Genomic DNA, 15,466 nt, shown 5'->3' on the forward strand with positions numbered 1-15,466 from the left:
CTAGCCTCAAAATATTTCTACCCCTTTGGACCTTCACTTCTTTAAGCAATTCCAAATTTACACGTATATGTTTGTCATAAATGTATTCAGATGTGGGTTGCATCTGCTTGCATGGCAGAATGCAAAAGTAGAAAGCATACTTATAGAATCATAGACTCATAGAATGGTACAGTTGGAAGGGATCCCAAGGATCATGTAGTCCAACCCCCTGCAATGCAGGAATCTCAGCTAAAACATCCATGACAGATGGCCATTCGACCTCTGCTTAAAAACCTCCAAGGGAGGAGAGTCCACAACCTCCCGACAGAGACCATTTCATACTTCTTGAAACCCAGTCATGCCACTTTAGGGGCAGGACTATAACTCTGTGGTAGAGTACATGCTTTGTATGCTGAAAGTCCCAGGTTCAGTCCTTGGCATGTCTAGATAGGACTCCTGATTGAAACTCCACAGCGTTGCTGCCAGTCAGTGTAGACAGTACTAAACTAGATAGTTCAGTGATCTGTTGCAGTATAGGGAAGCTTCCTAGGTAAGACCTGTTGAAAAAGGATGAAGTGTAGACGAATGGGCAGATAGACAGGAGACCCAGCTCAAAATCTCTTATCAGTCATGAGCCTCAAAGCTCCTGTGCTTTCTCTCCATGTTGAGAAATTGCTTCTTAACATGTGGATATTCATGTGGAGTATTTTAGATCATAATGTGTATTTGCCCTATGTTGTACTCAGGGTTATAAACCCACCTCATAGTCTGTGTGTCGATTCCCACATATGTAGGAATCTGATGGCTTCAAGTGGCCTCACTGAGGCTCAGTAAATTTGAAGACACTTCTTACTATGAAAAGTACTACAGATCTGACAACAACAGTTATTTGAAAATAACAGTTAAGGTGAACATTGATTTTCCATCCTGCCTCCACCCGCACTCTCTGCAAATGACACTGAGTAAAATAACTACCAGCATAATTGCTTTGCTCTGCCCTATATAAGGCAATATTATCATTTAGATGATCGTGCACAGCAAAGGTGTGGATCTGAATGTGAGCTTCATTTGTGTAAGCAGCCAGCACCTGGGATCCAGGCACAAGCTGTTCCTACCCCCACAACGCTCCCCCTGTCCATGTCAGAAAGAGAAACATGACACTCTCATATTGTTTTTAACGTGCAGAGCTCAGCCTGCAGTTTGCCTTGCTAAGAAGTCCTTGTCATTATGAATGTGCATTTATGAGTGCATTGTACACAATCCTGGTATGCAAATGTGGAGCATTCAGAGAAGTGAAATCATTCTGTGTTATTATTATCTTTGTAAATTACATCTTAAGAGTTGCTTGGTTGTGTGTGCATATGTGTGTGTGTGTGTTTTTGAGGACTTTATGATGGCAGTTTAGTCTCAGCCATGTAGCACAAAGTGTTTCTTTCATTATTAACAATAACTGAGCCAATGAAAATGCTTTTAAAAATACACCAGACAAGCAGTTATCCGGCTCTTCCTTTTCAACATCCACAAACCATCTTTTAGCATCTTATAAACCAGCATATAAAACAGCTTTGTAAACATCTGCTTTTCATTGTTAATTGTCAGGAAAAATTAGAGGCTTAAATGCTTCTTTTGCAGCGCTTCTTAATCCTGTAAGAAAAGCGCTAGATTCTCACCACTCTCCCTTTTCTAGAGCAGGTCCTTCAGACTGTCCCCCCCCCCCACCTTTGTAAAATAAATAAATGTTGGCTCACATTTATTAATCGACAATTTAACATTTTAGATTTCTAAACATAACAACCCATTTTGCAGTGATATGAATGAGTCACAGTGAATGCAGAATTTTACATATTTCCTGGGAGCTATAAAATGCAGTTTCTTTTATATTTTGATGCTTGCCCCCCAAATGCTTTTGAGGGTTGCTTCTATCTTTTTGAGGAAAACTTCAATGAAGTGCTAATAAAAATATGAAGACTTTCAAAATTCTCTGTAAATGACTCTTCCCAGGAGCTGGTGAATGATAGCTAGCTGTAGGAAGCTCATAAATGAAACAGACATTTTACAAAAAAGCGGGGATTAAAAATTGCAACAATGCTTCTTTAGTTATTTATCTAGCAAGAAGCACAGTAAAAAATATCTTCTTGCAGCGTCATAGTGTTTTGTTTTTAAATATTTTTTCCATTTAAAAATTTTAAAATCCCATTTGTTTTTCCCCTTCAACCCTATCCTCAGAATCAATGCTGGTGCAGTCTGCCTGGCAAAGATTTGCTTCAGGTACTGTTTACAATACACAGTAGCTGCATTATAGAAGTGGGTGGAAAGGCAATCTCTTCCCAAAATATGTTCTACCTTTAAAAAACTATTACCCTTACTCTAGATTTGCCACATTTAAATCTTCTCCTTTTGCTCCTCTACTCATATTGGGGGGGGGGGGTATCTCACAAATATATGGTTTGCTCAGCTTTAAATCATTTTCTTCACTTACAGTCAGTCAATTAAACATTTACTCAGTGTATTTATTTTAATTTCAGACTCCTTAAAATATAAATCCACCCAGCTGCATCTTAACAGAAAGAGGTGCCTCAGAATTAGAACTTTAAAAGGCAATGACAACAGGCAGATTATATTTTTGTTTGTTTTTTCCCTCTGCCTTGGAATTATTGCTTTTATGTAAATGTTGACTTTTTATTACAAAAAAAAAATAATTTAATGAAGAAGGAAAGAAAGTACATGAACAACAGTATTGCAAAACATAATATTGCTGTGATTTGCTTACAGCAGTCATTGCCAGTCTGGTGCCCTCCAGGGATTTTGGACGCAACTCTGTGCCAAGGCTGCCTGAGGCTCAAGAGCTGTAGTCTAAAACATCTGGAGGGCACCAGGTTGGCAAAGGCTGTAATACTGGAGCTAGAATCCCATTACTACCTCCTGATGTAATGCTTTCAAGGGAACTGATTATTGTCAATGTAGTCCATAGGGTAAAATTACATAACGCTGCTTAATGCATTTGTGTATTAATTTCCATGGTATCATAAATCTAAGAAGCCTTAACATTTCATATCGCATTAGAATGTAAAGTCCCTCGTTGTAAAGGCTGTGTGTTTACTGTGCAAATAAAAATGCCCCTGTCTTTCAAGAGCTGTTGATAGAAACACTGGAAGACGCTACCTGTAAAATGACTTCGTTCAAGTTAATCTGTAATTAAACCCCGATAATATTTGAAAATTCTATTTAAGAATGTTTTGCTGTTGCAATAAAATATATTCTTCATTTGTAATGTGCTAATGAGCACTTTTAAATGTTAATGGATAATTCTTAGGTTCATTTGCTAATTATTCAGATACAGAAATCAACAATGTTGTCCAATTCCTTCAAACCTTTCTCGCAGCAAGTCCATTTGCTGTTTGTACTTCCACAACTTTCAAAAAGTTAAGCATAAGTAAAAGTTAAAAGAATTATCACATTTAAGCTGAAAACTGAATTCATTTAGAACCACCTCTAATACAATAAAGCATTATTAAATAGAGAGGAGAATGAGAGCCCTTCCTTTGACCAAAATCTACTTAATTTACATTTTAGAACAGATGTTAGCTAAGCATTTTACTAATTTTAACTGCTACCTTGACTGGGTGATATTCCTAATTACAATGTTTAATCCTTTACACTAAAGCATGCCACTGTTACTATTATTCTCTGACTCCATAAACTCTCTTACTTGCCTTTTTCCCTTCTCTATGCAGCTTTCAAACAATCTAATTGATTTGATATCTTGCTTCTAGAGACATCTACTTGGAAGCTTCATCCAAGCATTTACCGGCTTTTAATGGGGAAAACATTGGTTCTAAGAATATAACTGCTAGCTATTAAGTACTATGTTATATAGTACATTTTTCTTTTAAGGTAATAATACTAAAAATATTAATACATAAATTTATAATTATAAATATAAACATTATTATTGAATGTGGGCAAAGTGGGATCAATATGCAAGTATAATATATGCACATCCAACCAGCATATAGAAAGTTTATATAAATCCATCACTTCTGATAATGTTTTCCCATTCAGGCATCCACACACAAGTGACTTAGACTACTCTCGAAAGCATGGGAATTTGGCTAGAGCACAGATGTTCTTGTGCTCCTTTTATTTGTTTAAATGGGGCTTGTGCAGACAAACTTTCCAGCGGGTTGTGTTTTAAGCCCTCGCACACTGATTTGCCCCATAGATGTGTGTGAAATGAAAGGCAGCTAGCTTAATTTAGCTTTATCCTGCTCTTGACATCACTAGTGCTTTCTATGAATCATCTATATGTCATCTATATGTAGATGCAGCTATAGCTTAAGGAATGAAACAAACACTGTCTCTACACAGGTACAGTACCAATTGATTTAGGAGTCTTAGAGACTTCACAATTTGACTACTGAACTGGGGCAAAGTAATAATTTTATTTGTGTGACCACAGGCCATAACAAGCTAAACTTGGCTGACCCCATAAACAAATAAGGAATGCCCTTTGCCAGCAGTCCAGATCTACACCAATCAATGGAAATTGTGTCATTGATTTCCCAGGCTTGCAGACAGCAGCCTGTGATTCAGTATTCCTGGAGGCGATAAGCACTTAAGATTTTCACATCTGCTTTGGGAGAAATGTTTTTCCTTCTGCGCAGGCACTTTTTTTAATATAAGGAAAGACTCAGAAATCAGGGACATTATAATGTACACTAGAGTAATCATCAATTAGCTGGCTTGGCTGCAGTAAGGAATTATGGTTGCTCAGGGCCTTTGCTGCCCTACTGCAGAGCTTCCTTAACTTCTACTTTGCAGCCCAATCCTATGCTTGTGTACTCAGAAGGACTTTCTTTGCAGGTACAACATTATCCTATTTTGGCAGAGAGACACAAAACTTCTTTAGAAGCTCTGGATACACTGGTAGCCATGCATAACTAGAGATGATTAGAGAATATGAAAATCTGAGCTAGCATACCTGTAAGCCCCCTGGAACCCAGCTGGACTTACTTCTGAGTAGGCAATGGATAGGAGTTCTCAAGTTTCATATTTGAGAGCTGTCAAGGACTTGTACTACTATTTTATTTTTTTAAAGAAATGTTCAAAAGAAAGTTTTCAAAATAGTGAGGTCAGATTTTCTTCTACAGACGTATCCAGAAAGATCTAGCTAGTGATGGCTGGATAAAAGAGCACAAATTTTGTTTTGTATTTTCTGAAACAGCACCTTCCTTGTTCACCACGTTAGCTATCCCAACTCTCACTTTTCTTTTAACTGTTAGCTATTTTTAGTTTCCTTAGCATTGAGGTACCCACCAACCTGATGTACCACTTGTTGCTCAGATAGCAGAGAAATGGGAACAACTATTTAAAAAAGAAGATACTTGACTAATCTCCAAGTAAATAGGTTGTCTGTTGAATAGAAGAAAAGTGAATTGTCTCCAAATGAGAATGTTCTGTCAGGCAGGTGATAAGAGGCTTTGCCTACAGGTGGTGGTGGAGTCAACTTATCCACAAACAACTTCCTGTACTGCAGACACAACCTCTGGGCATTCCTCTCTAAGTATTTCTGCTCAACATAAACTCCCCCTGGTATTTGACGCTAAAATTTGCCTTTCATACTAGCAGATCTTACGTGATAGCATTATATAAGGAATCTGTCAGGCCACAGTGTCAACCTGCAGCACCCATAGACTTTTCTAAGTTAAGGGTTCTGAGAGTAAGGCTTCTAGTTGCATAGTTACCAAGGAGTAAGTCCCATTGAACTCCTTGGTACTTACTTCCGAGTAAAAACATACATAATACCGCGGTATGAACGGTATGCTTGTTTTCTTTGGGGTGAAGTACCGTTGAACCACACAGGGGGTCTTACTTCAGGATAAACATTCACAGGATCGGGCTGCAAAAAGCGTCGACACCCTTTTAAGCATTTTACTTCCCCAGACTATTTTTTCTTTTCCCTTCTCGGTTCCACATTTTGTTGAAATGTGTCTAAGAGCAAGTTCACTCCTCAACAAAAGGAACTTTGCGCGAAAACTCAGGAAAGAGCTGTGTGATCTGAGCGCGTCTTCCTTGTTTGCACTGGGCTCTTGAATGAGTTGTAGCTTTCAGTTTCCTTTGCAAAGGGGCGAAAGAGAAATCTCTCCCCGCCCACCCGGGCTCGTTCAAATCCAGTCAATATCAGTTCTGGTCTCCCGGATCACATGGCTGGGCAAGGCTAATTGATATTATCCGGGAGCAGCCTGAAGAATCAGGATTTAAGTGGGCGGAGATGGGGTAGGAGGGAAAGAAGAGGTTATCAGAAGAATTTCCCTTTCTTTTATTTATTTCAGAGTTGATAAAGCGTACAGAAATTGAATGTTGGGAAATGATACCCAGAGCAGCGTTTAGATTTTTTTTTTTAAAAAAACCGTCAGGAATTAAAATGCTGCAGAAATAAAATAAGACTTGGGAAGAAGCCTCGTTGTGTAGCTCTTCAGGCAGGTACAGCCCCGAAAGGAAAAAGCAATTCCCCTCGGAGTCCGAGAGATCCCACCACAGAAGGGAATCCCATTGGCCGCTTCCGCGCCCTCATGATGCTCATCCTCCTGGGTGATCTGATCTGATGCCCTTCTGTTCTTAACTGCCTTCTGCCATTCGCATTAGAAAGGTATTCAGCTTCTCTTCCCAGTTCTTCCATTACTTTCGCAATGTTCTTAACAGGACTTTTTTTTTTAATGGCTTTGCAAAGCGGTAATCCTTAACGCTCCATTGGCAGGCTTTGGATCTGTCCCCCCCCCCCCCCTCTATATTTTCCTTACATCCCGCGGCTGCTATTCGGGGGATGGCCTCGAGGTGGCGTTTTAGGCACATAAACAAAGGCTTTTCCAAAGCGGCGGCGGCGGAACGCGCGCGTCTTTTCTGCAGTTTACCTCTTATTAGGCTAACGGTGCCGCTAATGTTTTGGTTTTGTGATCCGTCACGTCTGCCTTGTTAGGGGGGAGAGGGGGAAGCGCGCGGCTCCAGAGAAGCTCCTGACTCTCCTTGCACGCCGAAGAACGGCACGATTTCACCAAAGACTCAGTAAAACCCACCAGCCCCTGCCCACTTTCTCTTTTTGAAAAAAAACTAGGCTTGCTATTTTTGTGTGTGTCAGTTTGTAGGAGCGGGAATTGACACCGCAGAAGGAGCGTCTTAAGACTCCCAGCTCAGCTCCACCTGGCGCTCCGTGGCGGAGCGGATTGCCCACCCGATGTCTGAAGGCGCGACCGTAAATAAAGAGGGAGCCCCCCACACAGCCCAGCTTACCTCCCAAGAGCGAAGGGCAACCTCGGGGGCGGAGGAGGAGGAAGAGGGAGCCATCCGAGGCATCTGTCACTCGATCAGTCCTCCCCGTCTCTGCCTGGCGGTGACAAACTTGCAGGACGCCTCGATCGCCTCCCTCCCCTCCTCTCCCTCCCCCTCTCTCTCCATCTGCCCCGCTTTCCCCAAGTCAGCCTTAACCCATCCACAAGTCAACCGACGGCTCTTCCCACCCTTCCTCCTCATCCCACACACCTTTCACTGGAGGCTTGGGAACCAGCAGTCCCTCGCGTTTCCTTCTCGCCGCCCCCACCCCCCTCTCTCCGACCCCCCCTCCACCGCCCCAGTCAACGTCCTCCCCTAGAGCGCGGAGCAACCAGCCGGTTGCCAGGATGACATTTCCCCTGTAAGGCTCTCTTTTTGAGACCCAGGAAGCAGGTAAGGATGCCAAGGACGATCCCGGCTGCGCAGGGCTTGCAGCAGAAGGCGCGAGAGCAGAGCAGGGAGCGAGAGCGAGGCGGAGGGAGGCAGGCGGGCAGGCAGGCAGGCAGGCGGGGGATGCGTGGGACAGGGCGCCCCGGAGGGGAGCTGCCGAAAACACGTCTTAAACACAAAAATCTCCGCGGGCTCCTTTACTCTTCTTCTTCTTCTTCTTCTTCTTCTTCTTCTTCTTCTTCTTCTTCTTCTTCAATTCTTTGCCTTTGCGTTTTGGAAGAGCTCGTGAGGTCCCACGCGCACTTCCTGCACTTTTGGTGGCCCTTTCCCAGCTTTTGATCCTCCCTCTTTTGGAGAGGTGATGGGAGGGGGAGAGTTACCCTATGATTAACACACACACACACACACAAAATAATTACGAGTGGTGTTGTCTTGACCCCTGGAAGTTTCAGAGCCCGGGAGCAGCCCACCATGATCACAGTCACCACCATCATTTACCTTCTTCGAATACCTTCGCGGTAATAATTATTCTCGGTTGCTTTAAGTGCAATACATTTTATTGCCTCAGAGACCATCTACTGTTTGATTGAATTATTCATATCCCCCCTCTTTTTTGGTGTAGAAGACTGCATCTGGGGACTCTGATGTGACGTGTATATTTTTTTCCTCCTCCCCCCCCCTCCAGGAACAAAGGGAATGTGGAAATGAAAGAGAGAGGGGAGAGAGGCTGGCAGATGTGATGAGCTGCGGCGAAGGTGTATCCAGTTTGGCACTCCCCCTTCCTTCTCTCTCTCTCTCTCTCTCTCTCTCTCTCTCTCCTTGCTCTCTCTGCAGCCTCGGTGAATCACAGCCTTCCTCAGGCAGCCTGCCCTCTCGCACTGTAAGTACCCCCAGCCTGCTCTCCGTAGCGGCAGCACCGGCAGCATGCAAATCCCAGCCTCTCTCCATCTCCCCCCGCTTTGCCTTTGCGCTGCACGTGGAGCGCGAGAGGGGTCTTCCCAACCAACTGTCCCAGGCAAGGGAAGAAGAAGTAAAGATTCCACGTGCAACTTTTCTTTCGAGCTGTCTTTGGGCGTTGGGGTGGGGTGGGTTGGGTTGGGGGGAGGAGGACTCCAGCTGGCTTGCCAGGTTTCTGTTTTGTTTTGTTTTCCCTGGGGGAGGAAGTCTAGCGGGGTGTTATTGGCTGGTGGAATTTCAGGCTTTTGTTGTGGTCGATCCCTCTCAAGCGTTGTAGATGAACTCAAAAGTGCCACTTCCGCTCAAGGGACAATACCTTGCATCCTGTCAATAGCCGACTGGAGGGATGATTAGATTTTGTTGTCTTAGGCTGTGTGGATGCAGAGGGGATGCGTGTCCGGTGAGTTAGATGGGGTTGGGGTCCTTCTGCTCCCACAGATGCAAATCGCCTTGGGGAGGGAGTTTTGCACTGTCTGGGAATTCAGAACAACTTCTGGATTGGCCTGTAAGAGAACCGTGTGCTCGCTTTTTGCCTGACGTAACTTTTTTTTTTTTTTGCCAATCGTGCGATTTTATTCCTAAATTTGTCCATTGAAAATCATTCTCTTTTAATTAATTAAAAAAGTTGCTTTTCTTATTACTCCTCCTTCCTCGAGTTATTTTCCTCAGCCTGTAAAAAAGAGAAATAAAAAAAGAGAGTAGACTTTACCAGTGGGATAAGTTTTCCACAACACTTTACTGGCAGCTGAACCCCGTTGAGTTGCGCCCGGTCCTACTTAAGTTTACTCCGACATGTTAACCTGAGCTCAGTGGAAAATTGCTGCCCCTAATAAAACTGTTTAGGACTGCAGCCTTTCTTCCAAGCAAAGCATCCTTGCCCAGTTAGCCCTGCCAGCTTCAGCGGGATTTACTCTCACGTAACGAGGGAGCGGTTAGGATCGTAGCCTCACGCCTTGTTGTGCTTTCATAGAATGAACGTGGTTTTAGATCAGCCATGTGCTTCTAGACGGGGCACCGGAGATGTTACACACCTGGACTTGGGAGGCCTTCGGTTTTGGGGAGACTTGCCTGCGAGGCAGCGTGTTGAGGGTGGTAAGTGTGCCTCCCTCAGTTCTCCTGTGTCAGGGAAGAGAGAGATTCTGCACCATTTGTAGAAAGCCTTGCGAGAACAGAACAGCTCTCCCTTCCTCACCTTGATCTCAGAAAAGTTGCGGGTCCTGCAGAAGTTTCAAGCGGCATAGGCGCTCCTAACTATGTGCATAGGATTTGGGCCGCACGTGGTAGCAAGTCCGAATCTTGTTCGCCTCCTCTTCATCCGATTCAGCAGCCCAGCACTAAGACTGTGGCTGGATGATCGGCATGAAATCGCCTGGTAGAGGCACTGGGGTTTTTAGTTTTTATTCTCCAAAGCCCTGCCGGGATTCCTTCAGCTTCCAGTAGGGGAAAGTCCCGTTCAGATCAAAAAGCCGCCTTCGGAGACCGGCATCCGATTCCTTAGCAGCTCGCAGTCACTTCGCTGGGATAACTTCCCCCCCCTCCTTAAGTTTGACACAAGATGAGGCCGAATAACGGCAATATGGGACTTATTCCCATTGCGCAGTGTTCAGAGTAGGGCTCAGCCAGACCGGCGTGTTGAATTCTACCCTGAGGGCAGCGCAGTGCCGGGATGCGTCTGTGTACCTCTTGATCTGTTTAATCCTGATTTCCGCACTTTGATATAACTAAAAGAATCGTCACCCCGGGGTTGCAAAAATTCCAAATGTCTCCCGCGGGCGAGTTTTGTTCTCCCTAAGTTTGGAAATATTTGTCGTGCGCTCTCTGCCTCCGGCGCTGCAAAAGATGCTCCCCAGTCGCCTGCATGGACATGAGTTTGGTTCCTGGTGCATCTCCCACCTGATGCTTCTTCCGTGCATTGATTGACACAACACGCCCGACAGGGCTCAGTAATGCAGGCATCCGAGGGCAGAGCGTCACGCAGCAGCCGGCGTTTCCTCGCTCGCATGCAAAGTGCGCATTTGGGCCGTTTTCTTATAGATCTCGCTGCAAGGCAAGGCTAGCCGGGTTGGAATCGGGGTGTTGGGGGGGACACCGCAGGTAAAATTAAGTCTCTTCTTAGACTTTGCGTCTTTTGGGTGCAGGAGTAGGCAAGTTTACGAATCACACAAGTCTCTTCATCAGCTAGGGATTTGTTTTAGATCTTATCACTCGGTGGGGAAGAAATGTTGCTCCGTATACATCTTAATAATTTGTGTGTCGATTTATTAAAACAAGATTGGAAAAAGAATCTCAGACTTTATGGCAATTAAAATGTGGGTTTTTAAAAATGCACGAGGCTACCTCGTGATAATGTATAAACTAAACTAGGAGAAATAAGTTTAGTGAAAATCGTGGAAGGCGCTAGGCGCAAACTTTGTTGGTAAGAAAACAATTTGAATGAAAGGAAAGGAATAGTCAAAATTAGGATGTGTTGTAGATGTGCAGTTTAGGAAATTTTGAGGAAAAAAGCTGTCCAGAAGAACCGGATAAATTAAAACGCGGGAAGAGAAACAGGAATGCAGGTTAGCAAAGGACTGCCTTTTTAAATGGGGAGGAATATCAGAATTAAAATGTAAACAAGAACTAGAAAATTTCTAGCGATCACGACTTTTTCAGAGCAACCCTTTATATGTCTACCCAGAAGCAAGTTCAATTGAATGTAAGTGGAGTTACTCTAAGGTAAGTGTACATAGGGTTGCGAACTTAAAACTACTTATTCCTCCGAAGCGGGCATTTAAATGGGCCAGAATATCTTACGTGGTCTTGTTAGCGGATGAGAAAAGAAGAAACGCTTTCATTAAGTTTGGAAGGATCAGTCTCCCCACGTGAATTGAAATGAAACCAGATTAGGGCAAATTCGCTGTTTCGCTGTTCATCCCTAGGATTTGGGTGGCTCTGAGCGCTCTGCCCAGGTAGGTGCTGGGATCCCAACCAAACCCGCCCATTTGGGGACTTCAGACACAGCAGTGATGCTCCCTTCTTGGCCTTTTGGAAACGCGTGCAGCTATTTTGGAAACAGAAAAGTTCCCCCGTCTTGATCTGCGAAAGCAGTAGGTGGTGATGGGACCGGCTTGGCCCCCAAGCACAAAGGCGGACCCACAAAGCGCCTCTTCTGTTTTGGGGGCCTGGGGGGGGGGAGGCGGCTGCCCCCCGCGCGCCCTCCGCCTCGCATCCCTTTGCGTCGAGGTGCGAAGAATATCAAAAGGGCGAGAGAGGCGCGCTAAGTTTTTCCACTGGTGGTTGCTCACATGATCCCGGCGCCTCCTGGCACTTTGAAAAGCCTCTTTCAAGGTTTGACTGCCCCACACACCTTTTTTTTTTAAAAAAAAAAATTCCTAAAAAGAAAATGATTGAGAGACTTTTCTCTTTCATGCAACATTAAACACCCACACCCCTCTTTTGGATTTATTCTCTCCATCTCTTCACAGTTCTACTTCTCTTCCCCAGCCTCGGCTTCTAATTAACACTTCTAAGGAAGTGAAAGTTCCTCAAATGCCTCCCCCCGTTGGTTTTCGGGCGAGGCACCCTCAGGAACAGCAAACCAGCAGTTCAGCTTGAACCCATAACTTAGGGTCCTGTTCTCTTGGCCCGCTTCGAGCTATGCGCCAGTGTTCCTTTGCGACCGCCCAGCACCCGCGTATCAATTCATGTTTATTACTCTGTTTATAATATCCCCTCTTTCCTCCATCGCGGAACCCAGGGCGGCGTACACGTGCTTCCCATGCGGTCTCCCATCCAGACGTTCGCCCTTTCTCGGTCCTGCTTAGCTTCAGCCCAGCGGGGGCCTCACGTGCCTTCGGAACACATTGCAAGTCGCGATTCCGCCCAGCGAAAGTCGAAGGGGCCACTTTGAGATCAGAGTTGAATTCAGCGGAGTTCTTCAGCTCGACCCAAAACTCTAAAAAAACCCACACCCCTCTTCCTCTTCCTAGTGAACTGCCGCCTTGCATCTCTAGCGCACCCCGAACCTACCCGTAGTTGATGTTAAGTAAGGGAATAGGAAGTAATACCGCAATCCTAGCTAACCGTGTCTACTCAGAAGCAAGTCCCGGGTAAGTTAGTTTAGGGTTAGTCCGAGTAAACTCTTTGGATTTCTGTGACCAAGTGCGAGTGCCGAAGACCGCAGCCTGCCACCTGACCTTGCCTCCTCGAGTTTCGAGTGACTTCTAGCAGCCTGCTGCTGCAGGTACTTACTCAGGAGTAAGCCCCACTGTTGTCAACGGAACTTCTTCCAAAGTAAGAATGCGAGAGAAACTTTGCAGCCAGCCTAAGTCGTCTTTTACAAGTCTCTCCGCCACCTGAGCATCCTGAAGAGCATTCCCAGGAAGTCAGTCCGTTAAGCTCACTCTGCGATTCTGTGCAGAGTTACTAAGTTGTGAGGCTCACCGAGGTTGGCGAGACTTATTTCTATGTAAGCCTGCGGGCGAGCGCTTCCCAGCGGGGTTTAGGATTGCAGGCCGCATTTCCTATATGAGCCTTTGTATCTTCCCTCCTTCCAATTTCTCTGCTGACCTCCCTCTTATTCCCGGCTCCTCTCCCTCTTTCTTCTGTTCTCGCACCCACTACCTTGTCTTCTCCTAAAAGTTCCAGTACATAATGCGCGGGAAGGAAAAACGCTGCAGTCCCTTCTCTTGGAAGGAAGGGTCTTCCCCGCCCCGCTCCCCCTTTTAGCCCACTGGGCCACCCCCTTCCCCTCTCCAGTTTTCCATTAAGCCTTGCCTTACCGGTCAGTGTTAGTCGTGCAACCCAAGTAAGTAAGTAAGTCTACAGGATCCATTCTTAAGCACCATGGCTCGATAGATTCAAAAATTCATGCCGTATCATAGCTTTTACGCACCTCCCTGAGAGTAAGCCCCATTGATTTCAGTCAAGGGAACAACGCAGCAACTCTTAAACACATTTACTGAATGTCCAAATGAACTCAGTGGGACATCCAGGTAAGTTTGTGTAGGAGGATCGGCGTGCAGTTGTGTTTAAAGTCAATGTGGGTTCCTTCCTATCCCAAGCTAAAGTAGCACCCTCCTGTATACGTCTAGTCAGAAGGAAGACTCATTTGCTTCAAGTACGTAAGTAAGTGGGGCATAGGATTGAAGGCTAAACATCAGTTGCCTTGAAAGTAATTCCTATTGATTTCAACGGGACTTGCTTGCAAGTGAGCATGGTTAGAATAGCACCGAAGGTTAAAAGCGCTCGCAGCATGACCTAAGTAAATCCCACTGAAATCAGCCGGAAGCTTCTGAGTAAATAAGCATAGGATCTGGCAGCGCGGCTGTAATCCTATATAGTGGGATTTACGTCTGCATAAATTTTCTTAGGATGGAGGTTTAATTAACCCATCTGCACATAAGATTCAGATAAATCAGTGGGACTCAACGGAAGCAACTAGGAGGGCACGATGCAGCCAAAATTAAGCACTTGCTTAAAGCTCTCATTTAAATGAATGTCCTTACTTTTGGCAGGATTCCCCCACTTGCTTCCTTGACAGGAAGTTCTATTGAAATGAATGGGTATAACTTCAATTCTTCACACATGCGTTTGGCGGTGAGCGTCATTGACTGAACATAGCGGGGCTTACTTCGAAGTAAACACGCACAGAAATGCGGTTGCGCGGCTGACAGTCCGACTGACACATTTGCCACGGGAGTCTTAAGTTCCCTTAAAACCAAAGCCCCCAAGAGGGTGGCTGCAGTCCTAGACACGCTCTTTTTTTTTTTGGCCGGGGAGGGGCAGGGGGAGGTGAAGCGTCACTAACCGCTGAACACGTTTACTTGGAAGCAAATCTGATTAACTTCAGCGCGAACTATGTTCAGAGATGCGCGCTTAGGAATCTCGCAGCCTGGAAGGCTGCGGATTGTTCCGCTGTGCCCCAAAGTGTTTACTCCCAGGAAAGAGCGCGTAGGACTGCAGCCGTCTGCCAATCGCTCTCTGATGAGTGGCGACTGTGAAGGAAGGGGGAAGCGGGGGGGAGGTGGATTGTGGTTAGGAGTGCGCGCGCGCGCCTGTTGTGGGGTGGAGAGGGGAGAGGGAGGGAGAGAAAATGATATTTCACTTTCTCTTTTGTGCTCACTTTCTCTTGGGTCGTTCGGTTCCACGCTCTCCCCCCCCCCCCGACTTTACCGCTCCCTCCCTGCCTCCCGGCTGTGTGCTTGTTGGTGTGTGTTGTTGCCTCGTCTTGCCTTGCCGTCGGGGGTGGGGGTAAGAAGAGAGAAGCGGCGGCGGCGGCGATATAGCAGCCCTGCCTCCTTTCGCCTTCCTCCGATCAATGCCCCTGGCCACTCACTTTCTGATGTTGCACGACGGGAAATGCTTTGAATACTTACGACATGGCCGCTCACGTTGATTGCCAAGATTGACAGCAGTAAACCAGCGCCTTCGCTTGTATCAGGAGGGGAGAGAGAGAAAGGGAGAGAGAGGCGGGGGGAGCAGGGAGGGGGAAGCCAAGCCCAACAACAAACAATAATGAACCCGATTGTAACTAAATCTCCAGGCAACCCGTCAGCAAACTTCTCCTGACGATCTGGATCCTGCGCATCCGTGGCCCGAAGAAACGCAGCCAGCCAGTAGCTCAGTGAATTTATTCCTTTCGTTAGTATTTCTGCAGCTTGTTTACCCAGCCCTACAGACACTCATTCACCTTTTCCTTCCTTCCGTCCGGCTACGGCAGTTTGTTTGTTTATTGTTGTTATTGTTTTTAAAGGAAGGACCCTCCAAGGCTTATAAAACGCCACACTGGATCTCGAAGGAGGTAACTAGGAAAAGCAAACCGGCGCAGCGCTCG

At 45.7% G+C, this 15,466-nt stretch overlaps 1 protein-coding gene and 1 long non-coding RNA gene across 13 annotated transcripts in view; one reads left to right on the forward strand and one right to left on the reverse strand.

Annotated features, from left to right (window-relative positions):
* Positions 1 to 15,466, forward strand: part of SOX6 (SRY-box transcription factor 6) — a 438,207-nt gene that overhangs the window by 16,486 nt on the left and 406,255 nt on the right. For 2 of the 12 annotated variants that reach the window (XM_083403087.1, XM_083403076.1), the window contains exon 1: positions 15,004 to 15,433. The exons of 1 other annotated variant lie outside the window; for it this stretch is intronic. The gene's annotated coding sequence lies outside the window, so the exon portion shown is untranslated. Of the gene's footprint in view, positions 1 to 8,248; positions 8,576 to 14,697; positions 15,434 to 15,466 lie in introns of those variants that run through there. 9 more of the 12 variants (XM_083403056.1, XM_083403059.1, XM_083403078.1 and 6 more) reach the window with 8 other exon arrangements.
* LOC310666344 lies at positions 8,585 to 14,893 on the reverse strand. The gene is made up of 3 exons (XR_014505884.1): positions 14,756 to 14,893; positions 14,139 to 14,179; positions 8,585 to 9,322 (listed from the first exon to the last, which is right to left on the reverse strand). It is a non-coding gene; the product is annotated as an uncharacterized lncRNA (long non-coding RNA).

This window comes from Podarcis tiliguerta (assembly GCF_965153285.1).
Source record: "Podarcis tiliguerta genome assembly, chromosome: 1".
In the NCBI taxonomy this organism is placed as follows: Eukaryota; Metazoa; Chordata; class Lepidosauria; order Squamata; family Lacertidae; genus Podarcis; species Podarcis tiliguerta.